The sequence below is a fragment of the Carassius auratus genome, chromosome 17 (assembly GCF_003368295.1).
Source record: "Carassius auratus strain Wakin chromosome 17, ASM336829v1, whole genome shotgun sequence".
NCBI classification, from domain to species: Eukaryota; Metazoa; Chordata; class Actinopteri; order Cypriniformes; family Cyprinidae; genus Carassius; species Carassius auratus.
The window spans coordinates 15,487,907-15,505,226 of record NC_039259.1 but is presented as its reverse complement, the minus strand read 5'-3'; the positions used below and the strand labels follow the sequence as shown (position 1 = coordinate 15,505,226).

Here is a 17,320-nt window from a genome sequence, read left to right as displayed (position 1 = left end):
TTTAAAGGTTTGGGGTAGATTAATGAAAAAATATTTTGAATGATTACTAATTAAAATTAAAAAATTTTGGCAAAGCAGAACTTCTTCAGCCATTACTTCAGTCTTCAGTGTCACATGATCCTTCAGAAATTATTCTAATACAGTCACCCACCTCTCCCAGAAGCTCCCTGCACCCGCAAATGAGATACAATATCCCGGAAATTGTGGAGGGAAGGGAGAGAACGAGCAAGAGTAAAGAGAACGATTTAAGCGAGAGAGAGACACATGTGATATATAATCATAACTGTAGCCAGCTATGAGATCACCATATGAGTGTCTGCATGTATAATTCAGTTTAGACCGTTTGCAAGGATGTTTAGTGTCTGTGGTATGAAAACAAATCTCCAGGGCGCGGGTGCAGCCTCTGTTGTGTTGCCAGATCCAGCGATTGTAGGCTTATTTGGACTTGTGTTTTCCACTTAATTCGACACTTTATTCTTATTTTATCTTCGTTGCAAAATATTTGAAATAATTTAAGTTTATTTTGTATATTTCAGTTTTTATTTGTTTTAATAGCAATATCTGGCAGCACTGTATTGCCGGTGTCATGCCGAAAACTGATTGGCTCAGTTTTACAGTTTTACACTTGCCAAAAAGTTATTACAGACTCTGCTTATTGAGTGAACTGTTCTTTCTGCCTCAAAATGACTTGATTTCATTCATGGTTGTTATATTTGATATATTATACCTCATTTAGTCCTCTTTATCAGTTGAAATATCTTTAAATGGACAATAAAACCCATAAAATGCAGTTTTACACTTGCCAAAAAGTCATTTGAGGCAGAAAGAACAGTTAATTCAATAAGTAGAGACTGTAATCACTTTTTGGCAGGTGTAAAACTGCATTTTATGGTTATTTCTACACAGGTAAAAAGAATTGCATGAGCTAAATGACTTCATTGCATTCAAGGGTTATATTTGACAGATTATACTTCATGCAGTCCATTTTACCTGTTGAAATGCCTTTAAATGGTCAGTAAAACCCATAAAATGCAGTTTTACACTTGCAAAACTTGCATACAACACTAGTACACAGATCTGTAACGTTAGAACAAGTAGGTTACAGAACGAAATACACAAACACTAGCCATGAAGAAGACTATGCTGTTTTATTTAGTAGTCGTTACATTTTCACAAAGTCATTCAAAAAACATCTATAAGAGCCATCAGAGAGCAATAATAATTAATGAAAACTATAACAGTAATATGGATTGTTGCACAAGTAAAAAAACAACTGATAAAATTATCCACCCCTAATCTATAGTAAGTGTTAACAATGCTCTGTTACTGTATATGAAATTCAACCTGCCGAAGTTGCTAGTAGTTTAGGCAGTGTTACCCGCCACAGCTGAATCCACCCGCTTATTAATATGTATATATTATCTTGTGGAGGGATGCTTTTAAGCAGGAAATCTCAATATGTGTGTATTGTAAATAAAAAAATGTACTACAACACTCTTTCCTGACATCTTGTCCCTGAAGACATGGAGCTAGAGGACAGGTGAGGAGTTGCTATAGAGACTTTCTCTCTAGGGATGGAGAGGTGCTCACTTCTGTAGGTTTAGAATCAGGAGAGAATGAGTGTAAATGTGTGAGTGAGAGATTTTGTATGGAGTGTTTCGGAGACCAGATGATGGTCTAATCAGGCTTGTGTTTTTGTGTGTTTTACAGGACAGTATTTCAGCTGTGCTGTACTGTGGTGGTCAGGGTAGTGGAGTAACAATGTATTTTTACAGTCTCATCGCTTCAGGAAATGAGTGAAACTAGTGTGTGTGCAATAGGATACATGTGTTTGTGTGACAATAACAGATGCAGAACGATGAGATGTCTGAGCATGTAGGGAGTATAACATCATCACCTTTTACTTTCCCTCTCCTCCTCACACAAAGCGAGCATTTGCGGCCATGTATGGATATGAGAAAGCAGAAATGAGACATAAAAGAAACCTAGATGATAGAGAAGCATGTGCTGAATTCTGTTGAATCCAGCTCTGCCAAGTCTTAAAAGCAGCCAGCATCATCTCCTCATGGTTTCCTTCTGCTCTCTGCTTTCAAATGATCTTATTCTGAAGGATGTCTCTGTACGGAGATTCACATTATAGTGGACTGTAAAAGAAGAATCGGGTCTGTATTTAATCTTTATGGCTCTGTGCCCTTGTGTCTGATACCCTTGACAGGATTCGATGGAGATTTCAGAACAGACAGAGTCCTTTCATGCACATGTGTTTCTTCAGAGTGTTCTCCAGACATGCCCCCCACCCTCAGGCATTTCTCTTGGCGTGCAGTGTGAGCTAATTTCTTTGGCACTCATTGGAAACGTTGGAATTTAGGAGCTGTTTTTTTCACACTTTCTTCTGCTCATGTTTGCAATAGATCGCAAATACACCAAAATGTACACCTACTGTATTTACTGGATTTTAGTGGCCATATATACAGAACTAATTTTTGCATTTCAAATGTAAGACAAATTTAAAAATCTTCAAAAAAAGCTGAACTTCTTTTAACAGCACAGAATGCAACATGTTCTGTGCACTCTAAAAACTAATTCAGAGGACCTTTAGTCATTACTTAAATATATACATTGTTGTGAAATAAAAAATCAAGTTCTGAGATACTGTTAGACTTTTTAATTGTAATTGTTATTTTATTGAGCTGGGATGACACACAAATTATGCCTATTGATGAAATATACTATCATGACTTGTCAGAGTTTAACATTTTCAGTTAATCAAAAAACAATTTAATTTTAAGTTCTGTTAATGTAAAAAACAATTTGATGACGTGTTAACGGGCCACAGTTTCCGCGCGCATGTTCAAGGCCAGACGAGGAGAGGAGCATGTGGTGAATGGTAAGTAATTTTATGCTTAATTACGCATATTCGCATTCGCTCAGGATTCAGTTGGTGATAGCCTACTGTAACCGAATATCGAAATCTGCAAGTTCTTACTCTGAAATTTGAGCAGTTTTGATAGTAACGTTATAGTCTGTGTGCCGTGGTAAAGTTAGCTATAACGTTAGCTGTAGCCTGTCACTGATTGAGTAGCTACACTATTTGTTCAGATATTTTGCTCAAAACCAGTCGGAGTTATGTAGGGCCCTATGAATTCCGTTTTTTTCCCCTAAATTTCGTTTTATTTATTTCTCCAAATTTCGTTTTTTTCCGTTTATTTTTATTTTTTTTTTACCTTCTGCTCGTATTTTACCAAAAAGAGTGTGTTTTACAACCTGCTCTCATTGTATGTTAAGAATTTATTTTGAAGAACTGTATTTCATTTATAAGGGTTAATTCACGTTAAGACCGTGAATGTGATAATTAGTTAAACACATGGATTAATGTGGGGCTGCGCAATAAAACGATATGTCTCGAAATAGACATGTAATCAATATTAATAAAAAATGCGCTCGATAAAACGTTCAAGATTGAGATATATATATATACATATACACATATATATATATGTTTTTTTTTTTTCGTCGGAAGAAACCAGGTTGCGAAGCAAGTTTGTTTGCATGAACAAAGCCATTCGCTCTCTGGTAACCTAGCAACGTAGGGAGTGACACGCTACCAGCCAATAATGTAACGTTAACAGTTTGGTTGCGCCATATCGTTGTCTCATGCTGGATTCTTCAGTTATAGAACCAGCGTGGAGTGATAAGTGGAAAGCCTAATTTGATCGGTGAGTGAGATAAGATTACTGACTGCTGAGCCAATTCTGACAGGAGAGAGAGAGAGAGAGAGAGAGAGAGAGAGAGAGAGAGAGAGAGAGAGAGAGAGAGAGAGAGAGAGAGAGTGAGTCCTCCGGCCGCGCGCGCTCTCACAGTCTTCAAACTGTCTTTCTCTCCCTCCCTCCCGCATATTAATCAAAATGATATTACAATCAAAATCAATGAGATTTTTCTTTCCCCTGAGTTAACGTTACCTTTGGGTGTGAATTGTACTAAAATAACGTTGCCTTATCTTCTCTGAAAAGCGTGCCGCACATTCAGCTGACATAAACCACACTTTAAATAAACGAACAAAACATATCCAGTGATGAAATTTTTTCTGTGTTGACACAAATCTTGCATGTTCTAAATACCGGGATAATCACACGTGCTGTCGCCGCGTCATGATAGATGAGGTGCGCCTTATATTTTCCAGCTTTTTTTGTCCTTTGCCAATCACACCTATGAATTAGAGGAAGGTTAAGTTAAAAATAGGGCTGTCAGTAAACTACGGTTCTGTATATTAACTGCAGCTCCATTTGAAAGCAGGTGATGGGGATTTACCGCTAATCATGGAACTGGCTTTACTGACGAGATGCGCATGATCATATCGTTCGATATATTGTCCAGCCCTAGTTAAAAATAAAAATGTTTAAGTGTAATATATTTTTCTCCTGGTCCTTATTTTAAATAGGTCATAAAAAAGATCAATAATTATCGATATCGACCGATATGAAACACTTGTATCGTGATAAAGTTTTCAGCCAAATCGCCCACCCTAGATTCAAGTTCTCCGTCGCTACCACGGATTTCCGTCATTCAAACTTCACAGAGGCAATTTACAAAAAAGGGTTGGCTGATTTTTATTGACAGATTGTCACACTCTACAGCCAATGGTATCGTTAACAGCCTGAGTGCGCCTGACCAATGACAGTGTAGTGACCATAAATTTCAATTGAATGTCTGATCTAAAGTGATAAGTACACAGGTTAATTTCTAAGAAAATGAATGCTTTACGTTGTATTAGGACAGTAATGGTAATACAGTTCATTTAAATGTTTTGAAAGGGAAATAAGATGAATTTTACATGTATGTTTAAAAGAGAAATATATTACAATTTTATGGTGCTAAAAAGATAAATAGTGATTGGAAAGCTGTTTAAAATATACATCATTCCTTATAAAAGTCAGTAATTTAATTTGTGCTATTTAAAATACAGATTGTGAATTCATGATGAATAATTGTTTTGTTTGCACTTAAAAATCCATCCTCCATGAGCAACCTTTAAAATTTCCCTGACATTTTCGTGTTATAATTTATCTTAATACCAGCATTACAAGGCTTGCTTTAAGATTGGACCAAGAGTGGACCAAGGGGTTCAAGTTGAGACTTGGTCAGCCTCTCAGGACAAACTAGACATCACCTTCTCCTTCCCCTGAGGTGAGTAGCGGTCAGAGTCCATCTACAGTTAGTGACGATGACACCAGTGAAACCTATTTAGTTACTGTATTGAAGACTCACAAGTGAAATTGAAAATAATGTTGTGTGTGTGTGTAGGTGTGGCTTTCTGCCTTGATCCAGTACCCTGGTGTTGTGGATCAAGGATTTCAAGTTGAGACGTGATCAGCCTCCTAAAGAAAATTGTGAAGAAGTACGGGGTGAGACAGAAACATTAACACTTAACTTTTGTAATTCAGATCCACAGCAAATAAATCAGTTGTGTTCACACACACACCTCCTTGAATTATTTTACTTAATTTATCTCCCTACTTAGGTCTTCATTCACTTTGCCGTGTGCCTTGCAAGGACAAAAAACTTGCCTTCATCTTCTCCTGGTTTCGTGGACCAAGGGGTTCAAGTTTAGACGTGGTCAGTGTGAAGAAGCATGGAGTGAGAAACATGAAATATGCAGTGGCCTTGTAAAATCTGTAAATATGCGACCCCTACTAAAGACGAGTTGTTGAAACATTATAGGTTACGTCATATCCGCGGTGGGCAACCTCTGGGCAGTCTGATATTGATGAGATTAGAGATGATGATGTAAGAGTACTGCCAAAGTTGATTGAAAGAAGCTTGGCTCATTTAATGTTGAAATTAGAGAGTTCCTTTCATGTACCCAAACAATGCATTGATGAGCTTGTAGAGGAGTTGCATTTTATTTCTCATTCAGCCTCTGCTCCCATCATGAAAGACATTTTACAGTCTTGCCTGAAGAGGCAAAACTGTGAAATTGATGAAGTCATTGTATCTGAAATAGTGAACGACATTTGTGGTGCTAACCCTATTAATTCTGCCCTCCATGATGGTGGTCCTCTGTCCTCTGCCTTTAAAAGAAGAAAGTATTTTAACGAACACTTTTCTGTCATTGAACCGATTGAGTATGTTCTTAGTAGAGAGAGCAGCTTCCAGTATGTCCCCATTCTAAAGTCATTGCTTCAGGTTTTTAGCAAGAAAGATATACAGGACCTGATCTTGAGTGAGGCAGAAGCTCAGAGAACTGTGTACAAGTCATTTCATGACGGCACCTTTTACAAAACCAATGAGCTGTTCTCAGGAAGTGACTGTACCATTGCTCTCAATCTCTACGTGGATGACTTTGAGATATGCAATCCTCTTGGTACATCCAGGAAAAAACACAAAATCACAGCTGTGTATTGGGTGTTAGCTGATGTCCCCTCATTGCTCAGATCTGAACTAAACTCAATTTTCTTAGCAATCCTGTGCAAGGCTGAGGATGTGAAGAGATTTGGTTACAGTGCTGTGTTGGAGCCACTGCTCAAAGATCTTGTGTACTTAGAGGAGGAAGGACTGTATGTTCCAGCATTGGGCAGAAGAGTCAAAGGCACAGTGTTTAGTGTGGTCGCAGACAATCTAGGTGCCCATTCTTTGGGGGGATTTGTTGAGAGCTTTTCCAGTTCATACGTGTGCAGATTTTGTCTAGGTGAAAAGTCACAGTTTCAAGATGGAGAAGTGAGAACAGGGGCATTCCCACCCAGAACGAAAGATCGACACGCACTGCATATTCAGGCTGTACAGGAGAATGATAGTTTGGTGCATTTGTATGGCGTGAAGAGACAGTATATTTTGAAATATTTTAATGTTTTGTCTGGTTATCCGCCGGATGTGTTGCATGATCTCTTTGAAGGTATAGTGCCCCTAGAAATAGCACTGTGCCTCAGAGTGTTCATTCAGAATAAATACTTCACTCTTGAAGAGCTGAACAAATGCATCAAAGAGTTCCCCTATAAATGGTCAGACAAAACCGATGCACCACAGCCTGTCTCTGTGAACTTTGCCACACGGAAAAGTGTGGGCGGCAATGCCCACGAGAACTGGACTTTGCTGCGACTCCTGCCACTCATGGTTGGATCGAAAATCCCTGAAGGTGACCCAGCATGGGAAGTGCTTCTTGTGCTCAGAGACATTGTTGAGCTTGTTGTTAGCCAAGTCTACACAGAGAAGACCATTTGCTTCCTGGATAGTAAGATATCTGAGCATAAACACAGGTTTCTCATGGTTATGTTGGATCAACTTAATTACTAGCGTTCATGTTACTTAAAAATGTGTTTTATTGTGGCCTAAAAACTTCTTCACCTAACTTAAAACATTATGTTGGATCAACTTAATTACTAGCATTCATGTTGAAAATTATTAAGTTCATGTTACTTAAAAATGCGTTTTTATTGTGGCCTAAAAGGTTAATTCACCATACTCAAAACATCGCTTTGAATTATTGTAATTCTGCCAGTAGTCTTAACATAAAAATTCTAGTGGAAAACGTTAACATATTTTTTTTTGTTGACCCAATGTTTTATTTTTTAGAGTGTGTGAACAGCCCCTTACTACAGTATATAGGCCTATTATATACTCTTTATAAATACATAGTGATGCTTAGACATCTGTTGCTAGTACACATACTAGAAATACAAGGACATGAAAAAAATCCCTAACCTTATACATATTTTAAGTTTACACTTTATTTGATAGTCAACTTTAGACATTCTACTAACTATAAGTAAAGTTTGCAGCTACATGTCAACTAATTCTCATTATTTTGTAATTAAATGTCTAACTCTTAGAGAAGACTGTTAGGTTAGGTTTAGGGTTAGTAGAATAAGCTGACAAATACTTGTTTCTCATAGTCAGTATGTTGTATTAGAAGATGTGTTAGAAGATATTAAGCAGACAGTCTACTAAACTTTAATGATGCTAGTTGAAATGTTTTTGCAGAGTTACTTAATGTTAGTAGAATATATCAAAATAAAGTGTTAACTATTTTACTTCGATGTGTAGCTTGGCCTGCTCAGTTTGTTCTATGAGAGATCTAATTTTACTTTCTAAGCAAACAGTGAGTGGCAAAAAATGCTAAAATCACTTGGACTTAAAGGAATAGCTCACCCAAAAAATACAAAAGATATTTACAGTTACATACTATAAAAGTCAATGGCTATCAACTGTTTGTTTAAAATATCTTCTTTTGTGTTCAACAGAATTAAGAAACTACAGGTGTGGAACAACCTGGGGGTGAGTATGACAGTATTTTACATTTTTGGGTAAACTAATATTTAACAATCTAGCAACTACATAGAAGCACCGTCGGTTGGTTTAAACAACATTTTTGCTTTCTACTAAGCTGCGTTTTAATTTGTTTTCAATGTAAACATTAACTGTACTGAGGTCTTTTTGGCGCTTTCCGCTGGTACAACTCGTCTCATCTTGCATTGCAGTTTAGTACCGCTTTAGAGTGGGTGGGATTATACACATTGCCCCATCAAGCTCTCGTTGGATCCGATCCTTGGCTATCATTGAGAGGAGGGTCTGTACTTTCTCAACAGACCACAAAACAGCTCTATTTTGATTGTAAAAAAAAAAGGTGTGCTCGATCTTTTGCTGGCTGTGCTGATCTAAATCTTACAGATCTGTTGTCGCAAGTTTAGTGACACAGGTAGTGACAATTCTCTCCTGTAAATCATTGATCAGCAGGGTCGTCACATTTTGGTAATGGAACGGTTCACTTGGAACCCCAGCTGAGGTGTTTCTGAAAAAAGTACAAGGTACCTGTTACTGCACCAGTAGAAAACCCCCCTTTGACAGTAGCGTTGCTTCTTTCTGCTTTTTGTGTTTAGAAAGAGCATCATGTGTATTTTGCGACCTTCTGTTCTTTTAGATTCATTGGTGCACATTTCTAAGACTCCTTCTGTGTTCATGGCCCCTAAAAGAACACCTAAGCAACTGCATAGCAACAGTCGGTTGGTATAACTTTGTTATAGAGTTTGTTATAAAGAGACAGTATCACTTACCTGGAATAACTGCTGCAGAGGGACATGCAGCATTTCAACATAAAAAAAAAAAAAACCCTTGATTGACCTATGAATTCTGATTTTCGTCATAATAAGCCCTTGAGCCCTCGAGGAATGTGTGTTTAAGAGAATTGGATCTCAGGATAACAGAGACCACCACAGGGAGATATTACATTCTCGGCCTTCATCCTTCTTTAAACATGCATGTTTGCTTTTCTATCATGATGGTAACTTTCCATTTGACTTCTATTGTTTTTATAGTAAGCTAATGATACCTTTATGCATACCCCTCTTTTGACACAGATATCTCCTCACCTGCTGTGGTGCACATAGTGTTCCTCCAAGGCAGGAGAAAGAAATCTTAATGGTCAATGGTAAAACAATTGAAAAAAGATGCAGTCATGGCCAATATACTCATATCTATGTAACAGATCTAGTGTTTCAACTTCCTTTGAACATATCTGATGCGTCTCTCGTCTTCTTTGTGTTAAGACAGCAGCTGGAGATCTGAGGAGCAGGCACGGGTAGAGAAGGTGCTAAAGAGGACAATGTGTCCACCTCAGGACCCTGGATTAAAATTAGTTTGACAGCTGCATTCATCCTCATGTATTGACATTTCAGTGTAAAATAGAGAAAATGCATACTAAAAAATGGTGAAACGTCTATTTGAAAAAAGCTTGAAGTAACCTGACATGATGTTTCTGACATGTATAATGAAGTGTGTGACATTTAATAATTATCTGACGTGCGCAGTGTGTTTGTGATCTGATTTCATTTGAGTGATTCAGGTGGGTGCCCATATCAAATCAGCTTTACAGATATTATAGATGGACATTATACTGTACACAGTATAATATATTTATAGTTTCTCCAGTAATTTTCTAGAGATACAGATGTGATTGTCTGTGTGAATGGAGACGGGACTAAAGTGATGACAATAAATGGAAAGAGCAAGAGAGGAAGTAACATTCATCAGAGTTATTAAACCTTCCAGAGTGACCTTTGTTTGCTCAGTGTAATACAATTATCAGCCCCTTCTTCCTCAGACACAGCAGACCATTGGAAAAAGAAGCTACTGAATAACACTAATTGTTACATACAGTAACAGATGTTCACATGGCCTGGTAAAGACAGTCGCTTTAACTTAAGCCAATGCAAAATGACAAAAGCCTGCATGGAGGGTCTCAAATCTGAAAGCATTCATTATTCACTGAGTATGATAATTTTGTCTGCAAGGCTGAGTTTCTGTAACAGCCTCTGTGACCTGTATTTGCACACACTTTCTCTCTCTCTCTCTCTCTCTCTCTGTGTGTGTGTCTGCTGTAATGGCAGCATTCATTCTAATGGCAGGAGTCACTCAGTATTTCCATGTGGCCAGACTGGAAACTCAAAAGGACTTGGAAATGTCTCTGTCCTTGGCATTCCCTTGAAGAGTTGTCTTACAGGGTGTTAATATTCAGCCAGCATTCCTGTAAATTAATACAGCCACTTTCATAGTGAATGTTTTTATAGCTTTATGATTTGTGTAGTCATTCAGACAAAGACAAATGGACTCTATTAGCAGCTGAGCTTGTGTGAGATGTCGACTCTCATGTCCATCTCTCATATTTTAGGAAGATACAACAGTTCAGAATACTTTTGTGTGTATGCATGTATTTAGTTACTTTATTACTTATTTGTTTTATTACTATCAATTGAATTATTGAAAATGTATTTTAGTTTGCTACTTTTGCATAATGAATTTACCACATAAAAAACATATATATACTGTGTTTTCACAGCAGATAAATGTACATTACACAGACATGAAACAATTAGCTGACATGAATTAAGACTTTTGTAAGCTTATGGCTAGTTTAGTTACTTTAGGAGGAGATTAATCACACACACACACACACACACACACACACACACACACACATTCTTGCATATGTTGTTTACGGGTGCCCTAAATAGATATTTTTTATACTGTATTTTCTATCCCCTTGTCCAAACCATACTCCTCACACAAAACTTTCTGTTTTAGATCTTTAAAAGATCATTCTGTATAATTGTCATGGGGACCTAAAACAATGTCCACTAGGACAAGGATTTTGAATGTTGCCATCTTTGTGGGGACATTATGTCCCTGTTATGTAAGGTTTACCTGAACCACACGCACATAAACACAAATACATGTTTGATGTGGACAATCCTGTTTGTAATCAGTATGTGGTTCAGATGGAAGCAGCCAATGCATTTATGAATCGATTTAGCATTTGATTTAACGCTGAACCCAAAATGTAAAGCAGGAAGTGAGTAAGAAAAAGAGAGTGACTGATGGGAAGTTTTTCAGTTTCTGTGGATTCGCTTCAGGCAGTGAGCTTTCTTCACAAGAGAGAATGTGTGTGTGGGTGGACATGTAGCTGCTTTCTCCCCACTTACATGTTCTTCATATTTTAGTGTTGAGTTCCTCTCTCTCTCTCACACACACACACGCATCTTTACAAGTGCATAAACACCCTTCAGGATCTGTGTCAGACACTTGTTCCATATATGACACCAATATAACTGAATAAGCTGACACTGCGTTTCCCCTGCTGTAGGGAGTTCATTTTATCCCCTTAAACTAACCAACTCCAAAGTTCTGACCCTCCAGCAGTTCCACAGACGCCTTTATTATTTCACCTGCTAGCAATGAGAGCCTAACTACACTCAGAATCAGCAGGAAGATCATTTTGCCCTCCCCCCCTTTTGGTTTTCCTCTCAAGTCAGCTGCCTATAAATAAGTAAAAATCCCTGTTTTTCTTTTTCTCTGTTGCTTCATTTTTATTGATCTCCTCTTTATAGTTATTCATCTTCATCGTTGTTCAGCAGAGAGTCTGTTTTAAAGATGCTGGTTCATAGGTACACTAATAATAGTGTAAGCTAATAGCTGTGGTCTTGCAAAAGAGTGAGAGAGAAAAAAAATTTTTTATTCCCACTAATAATTTTAATTTTGCCTTTAAGCCCCTCCAATACTATAGAGCCAGATCCTGCCTACATCCCTGCTCTCCAGAGTAAAAAGTCTCTTTATAAACACTACATCACACTCTCTGTTCACTCCTCTTCAAATTTTCTTCCCAGAATTTCATTCTTCTGCACTTTTGCATTGTGGGCAGAGAAAATTGCCAAAGCTCATTGTGTGGCTGTCGGCAAGTACTGGAGTATATGTGCAAGTGTGTGTGTGAGTTGCTCATGGCAGATAACAGCTTGCTCTCTCATCCTAAAATAATGCCAACAGATTGAACGCACTACTGCTGAAGATAAATGTGATATCAGACGGCAGTGTAACTATTACAAGAAACCCTGTAGATGAAAGTTGTTTTATATGGGTCGAGCATTGACTCCATATGGGTTTTATAAGGCATGGATGATGCTATATGACCCATAAAGATGTTTAACTGCAGACATGTTGCCATGTCATTTCAAAATTTGTAATTTATGCCATTTTTTTCTGGTTAATGTATTTTGCACATACAGAAATTATGCAAACTCAATTAGAATGTGACCTTTATGATTTCAGCCATAGAGCAGTCTGACTCAGCAGCTGTGTGTGAGTGCATACTGTATGTGTAGGCCTATATACACTATGTGTGTGATGGATTTTCTACACATTTATTGCTGAGTATACATTTTGTTGTTGTTAGTTTTTTTGTATCTCAGGTCAGTTTATGGTCATTTTAATTAGATAGATCACCCAAAAAAATAACATCTTTTTTTTTTTATCATCCTTATCCTGATTGTCAAACTTGACATGTTGCATAAATTCATGGATGCATGCAGTGGAATGCAAGTTTTTAAATGATTAAGATTGAGATGATTATGATTTTATGAAATGCTTAAGATTTTATATGATAAATTATTGGTACAAACCACTTCGGAGCTTAACTGCCGAGATCCTCATTTACTTCTATTATATGGAAGACGCTGCTCTGTACATTTTTCATAATATCTCCTTTTGTGTTCCAAAGAGGAAATCAGAGAACTCATGATCTATGCCGAATCTTCACTTCTTTTCCATAAACCTTCATTATCTTCATTGCTAACACTGGTAGTCACAGATGATCTGTAATATGATGACATTAAAACTGTAAAATTGTAGCACTCATGCAGCTTAGCATTTTGGGTTGCTTTCTCATCAGAGAGCACAAAAAAGATAACGCTGCCATTTCTGCATTGAATTAACAGTCCCATCTGTTCTCCATTATCCAGCGCTAGAGCACAAGAGAGAAAATATACCACAGAATCAGAAGATCTACAAGGAATCACAAACAAACTCGACTGTAATCTGTAGCAAGAACTAACACACATGTTTGTGTGTCCCTCTCCAGAGGTGACCCAGCAGCATGAAATCTCAGAGGTGCGGTGATGGATCAACTCTTTCAGGCCTTGCTGGCCCCTGGGAACCGCTGGAAACCCTTTGTCGGTCTCAAGAGGCCTGTGTGACCTGAAGTGCCAAACAGCAGGAGGTGGTGTCACACTCTTACCTACTTACAGACAGCAAAAGATTAGGAATCAAATGAATCTTTAGCCAGTGTTAAGGCCTATTCAGATCCATTTATGACTAAATGCTTTATTCTTATTCAGATAAAATAATTTATTTTAATAAATATTTATAAAGCACTATTAATAAAATAAAATAAAAAATTTCTTACATTTATTATTAATATTAGTATTACTATAAAATTCAATAGAATACAAATATGTCAGTAATTACTTCTTTTTTTACGTTTGCTTACAGTGAAAAATAAATATACTATTTGAAATAAACTTATTTCATACAAAAAGTATACTATGAATAAATGTACATATTTAGGTTCTTGATAATACCTTTCAGTTGTACTTTTAGTATATTAAACAGGTATACTTCAAGTGTGCTCAGTTGGAACAACTAATTTTTTTACTTAATGCACTTTAATTGTGTGGAGGTAGATGTACTGAAGTATATTTAATTGTGCTAAAGTGGAACTATTGCAAGTATACTTTAGGTACACTTTAATTATATTGCATTTAAAGACTTTTAATATCAAAGATGATATAACCCTCATCAATAATAGTGACCTTAAAACACATCTTAGGCTAAAAATTAAGACATGCATTGTGCACATGTAGTACTCCAAATAAAGTTTAATTATAATTTTTTATATCAGTAACTCTTGAGCGATATGCCAGTAAATATGTTAATAGATTTAAATTATACTTAGTTTGAAATAAAGGCATCATATTTTTTACTAGGGATGGCATGGCCTTGCATGCACAATCACTATTAAGTGATCCTCCATAAAGTCAAATATCACAGTATTTAGCATTAACTTTATACTTCTAGAGTTCACATTTTTCAACTTTGTTAATGTTTGTGATGTTTTACTCTTCTGTAAATATTGTTGAATAAACCATCATTTGTATGTTGAGGTTGCAGTCTGCACTTCCTTGTGTTTATTTGAGGACATTCAGCTGGAGTTAGTTATTTATAAGGACACTGAATCTCATGGTTGAACACTGATTTCCTCATAATGATGCACATATGGTTCAGAAGCAACAGTATAGAGCATTTAATTAGCCATAATGAGGCGCATCACAGTTTCTTGCAGCAGAAAGCTTGCCAAAGCTTCTATTGTGTGTGACATCACTGTTCTCCCTTTCTTGGTCTTCACCCACGGTTGAGCCCATCATGTGTCTGTGCCAGTGCATGAGGGAGTGATTCACTTACAGTAAGCGTGCTTATCTCACTGCCAGCAAACGCACTCACATTACCGCTGGGACACACACAGGAAGACAGAGAAAGTAAAGTCGATACACAGACAAACTGCAGACTCATGTCTCCCACCAAGTCAAATCTGGCTTTGTGAAGATTTCATTGATTAAACCGTGGAAAAAAATTTTTTTTTTGAGTAATGTATTGTTATTACATTGTAAAATCACTGGCTGCTTTTTTTTTCCATACAAAATGCCTCTTTTATCATAAAAAAAAAAAAGAAAACGGATAAATTCAGAGCTTCTCTAACATCTTATCTGTTACAAAATGGTGTTGGCAGCCCCTGAGCTTCCAGAGCAGTGGCTTGAGAGGTTTAATGTTGCCTAACACATGTCCTAAAGTGTTGGCAGCCCATAGAAAGCAGGATCTGATCTACAGAGTCATTGTCTGACACATGGCAAAGGTGTCTGATTGGCTGTCTTTCAAAGTGCACTTGGCACTGTGACACTGCAGTCATGATGTTACAACTGTTTGTAGACACCGTGACTGCTTTTGAGAAGAGATCACACCCCCCTCTGCCCTCTGTACCCACATCTTCCAAAAAACACACACCCGTTCATCAGGGAGGAAACCTGTCTCATGCACTCAAAAGATAAGATTCGAGAGGCTGGGGAAGTGGCAGAAATAATCTGTTTGAGCATCTCTCTCCAAATACTCGCAGACATATGTGCCTTTTCAAGAATGCTGGCAGCTTCAAATGAGTTTCTGACACATGTCTCACTGTAATATCAAAGACTGCTGTGCAGGCATCAAAAGGCTTCTGATAAACAATTCCTTCCAGTGGTCAGAACTTTAGTTTAAAAAAACTGAAATACGTTTCACATTTAAATGTAAATAATGAAATCTAATCTGGTTAGAATATGGCCTATGTGTTTTTTATTCAGATTATTCAGGCACAAAAAAATATTTTTTGGCCATCTGGCAGTGGAATCAGAGTGTTTCTTTCACAAACTCTCTCCATGTTTCTATCATTTACATTATATCAGATATTAAGACATCATTAAATCACAAATATTTTTTCTAAAATATCTCTTTCATAATCATAGTTCTAAAATATAGTATTTCTAGTTATCCACAGATTGTCCTACCATAATAATAAATATTCCAGATAAATGAATTGCCTCGGTCCATCAGATTTTGGAGTGTTCTTCTTTCTCTGAGTCACAAGACTCATAATTAATACACTATATACTTAAACACACAGAAGACGGTTTACATTACTAGTTCCTACTGAACTGTGCTTGCTCACACAGGCGGGTTAAAGATCTCTGAAAGATGTCTCTATCGACCAATAGGAGCTCTCACTGGCAACAAAAGCTTTAAAGAGTGTCATGAATATGTAAATATTTGCAGCCCGTCAGCCAATGAGAGACGCGTGAGGGCGTTTCTTGCCGACTCCGCACAGATGTTTGACTGAATGTGGGATTGGGGAGGAAAATTATGGAGTCTTGATGCGTTGAGTTTGTGTGTGAATACGAAAACAGCGCTGGAATTTCCTCCTTTCGACCGGAAAAACCGCCACTGCTTCTCGGCTTCAAGCTCCTCAAGTTTGGTCTTTGCCGTTATACGTCTGAGTATCCAAGGGATTTCTGTTCCGCTGCCGCTATTTACCCTGGGATAGCCTGCCTGGCTAAGGTTAGCATCGGCTGCTAGCGGAGCTCTATGGGAATCTCCAGCCGGAGCGGCTCTTTAGCTCGCTAGCGGACTGAATGCATCCACGCGCCTCCCGCCGCATCGGGCGCGTTCAGCCGCTACTGCGTCTGCATTATTCACGCGGTGAGTACAGGAATGCGACCATGACCAGGAGGGTTATGAATAATATCTGTGAAAGAGTCTCTGTAGTTGCAGGGGTTTCAATATTTATTATTAATAATCTCTTAAGATATCTTGCTAAACAGGTAATTATATATATATATATATATATATATATATATATATATATATATATATATAATAAAACACTGGAAAAATATCTGTCTTAAGTCTCTTTAGTCAGTTTGACAGCACCGACAGTTTATCAGTTTGTAGTATGTGTATGAGGATGTGAGTTGTTTGAAGAAGTCTTGCATCAATATAAAACTGTGATCTCGTGAATGTTTGAACAGCAACAGTTGTTATTTTAGACAGTCTATGACAACTTTTGAACTTTTAACGTGTTACGTTACCATGTAAATTCTGACAGCATGGAACAAACAAACAAACAATCTGGTTGTCAGCTTTCTTGATATTTCTGGAATAACACAATAGACAACGTGCTGTTGTACTGAATATTGGCACAACTGTCAATATAATAAAGGCTAAAAGTGTATATTACTGCTTAGCACACGACTACATTCTTCACAGCCTTTTTTTTTAAAACACATAATACAAATAAATGACGTTTTTTATTGAAACATTATTTCATTATGCAAAATCTGACATGCCATCCTTTTTCTAGAACCCCACTTTTTCATCAGCCTTTTTTTCTCAATAATTTCCCCCATAGGGATTAAAAAATAAC

The 17,320-nt window shown here is 37.3% G+C and overlaps 1 long non-coding RNA gene and 1 pseudogene across 2 annotated transcripts; both read left to right on the top strand.

Annotated features, from left to right (window-relative positions):
• Positions 1 to 2,574: 2,574 nt before the first annotated feature.
• On the top strand, positions 2,575 to 5,743 carry LOC113117915 (uncharacterized). 2 transcript variants are annotated; one of them, XR_003294231.1, is made up of 3 exons: positions 2,575 to 2,887; positions 5,076 to 5,184; positions 5,302 to 5,743. It is a non-coding gene; the product is annotated as an uncharacterized LOC113117915 (long non-coding RNA). The 2 variants fall into 2 exon arrangements; XR_003294230.1 differs by lacking the exon at positions 2,575 to 2,887 and adding an exon at positions 3,515 to 3,716.
• Positions 5,744 to 16,211: 10,468 nt separating this feature from the next.
• LOC113117865 (EH domain-binding protein 1-like) overlaps positions 16,212 to 17,320 on the top strand; it is a 94,693-nt pseudogene continuing 93,584 nt past the window's right edge.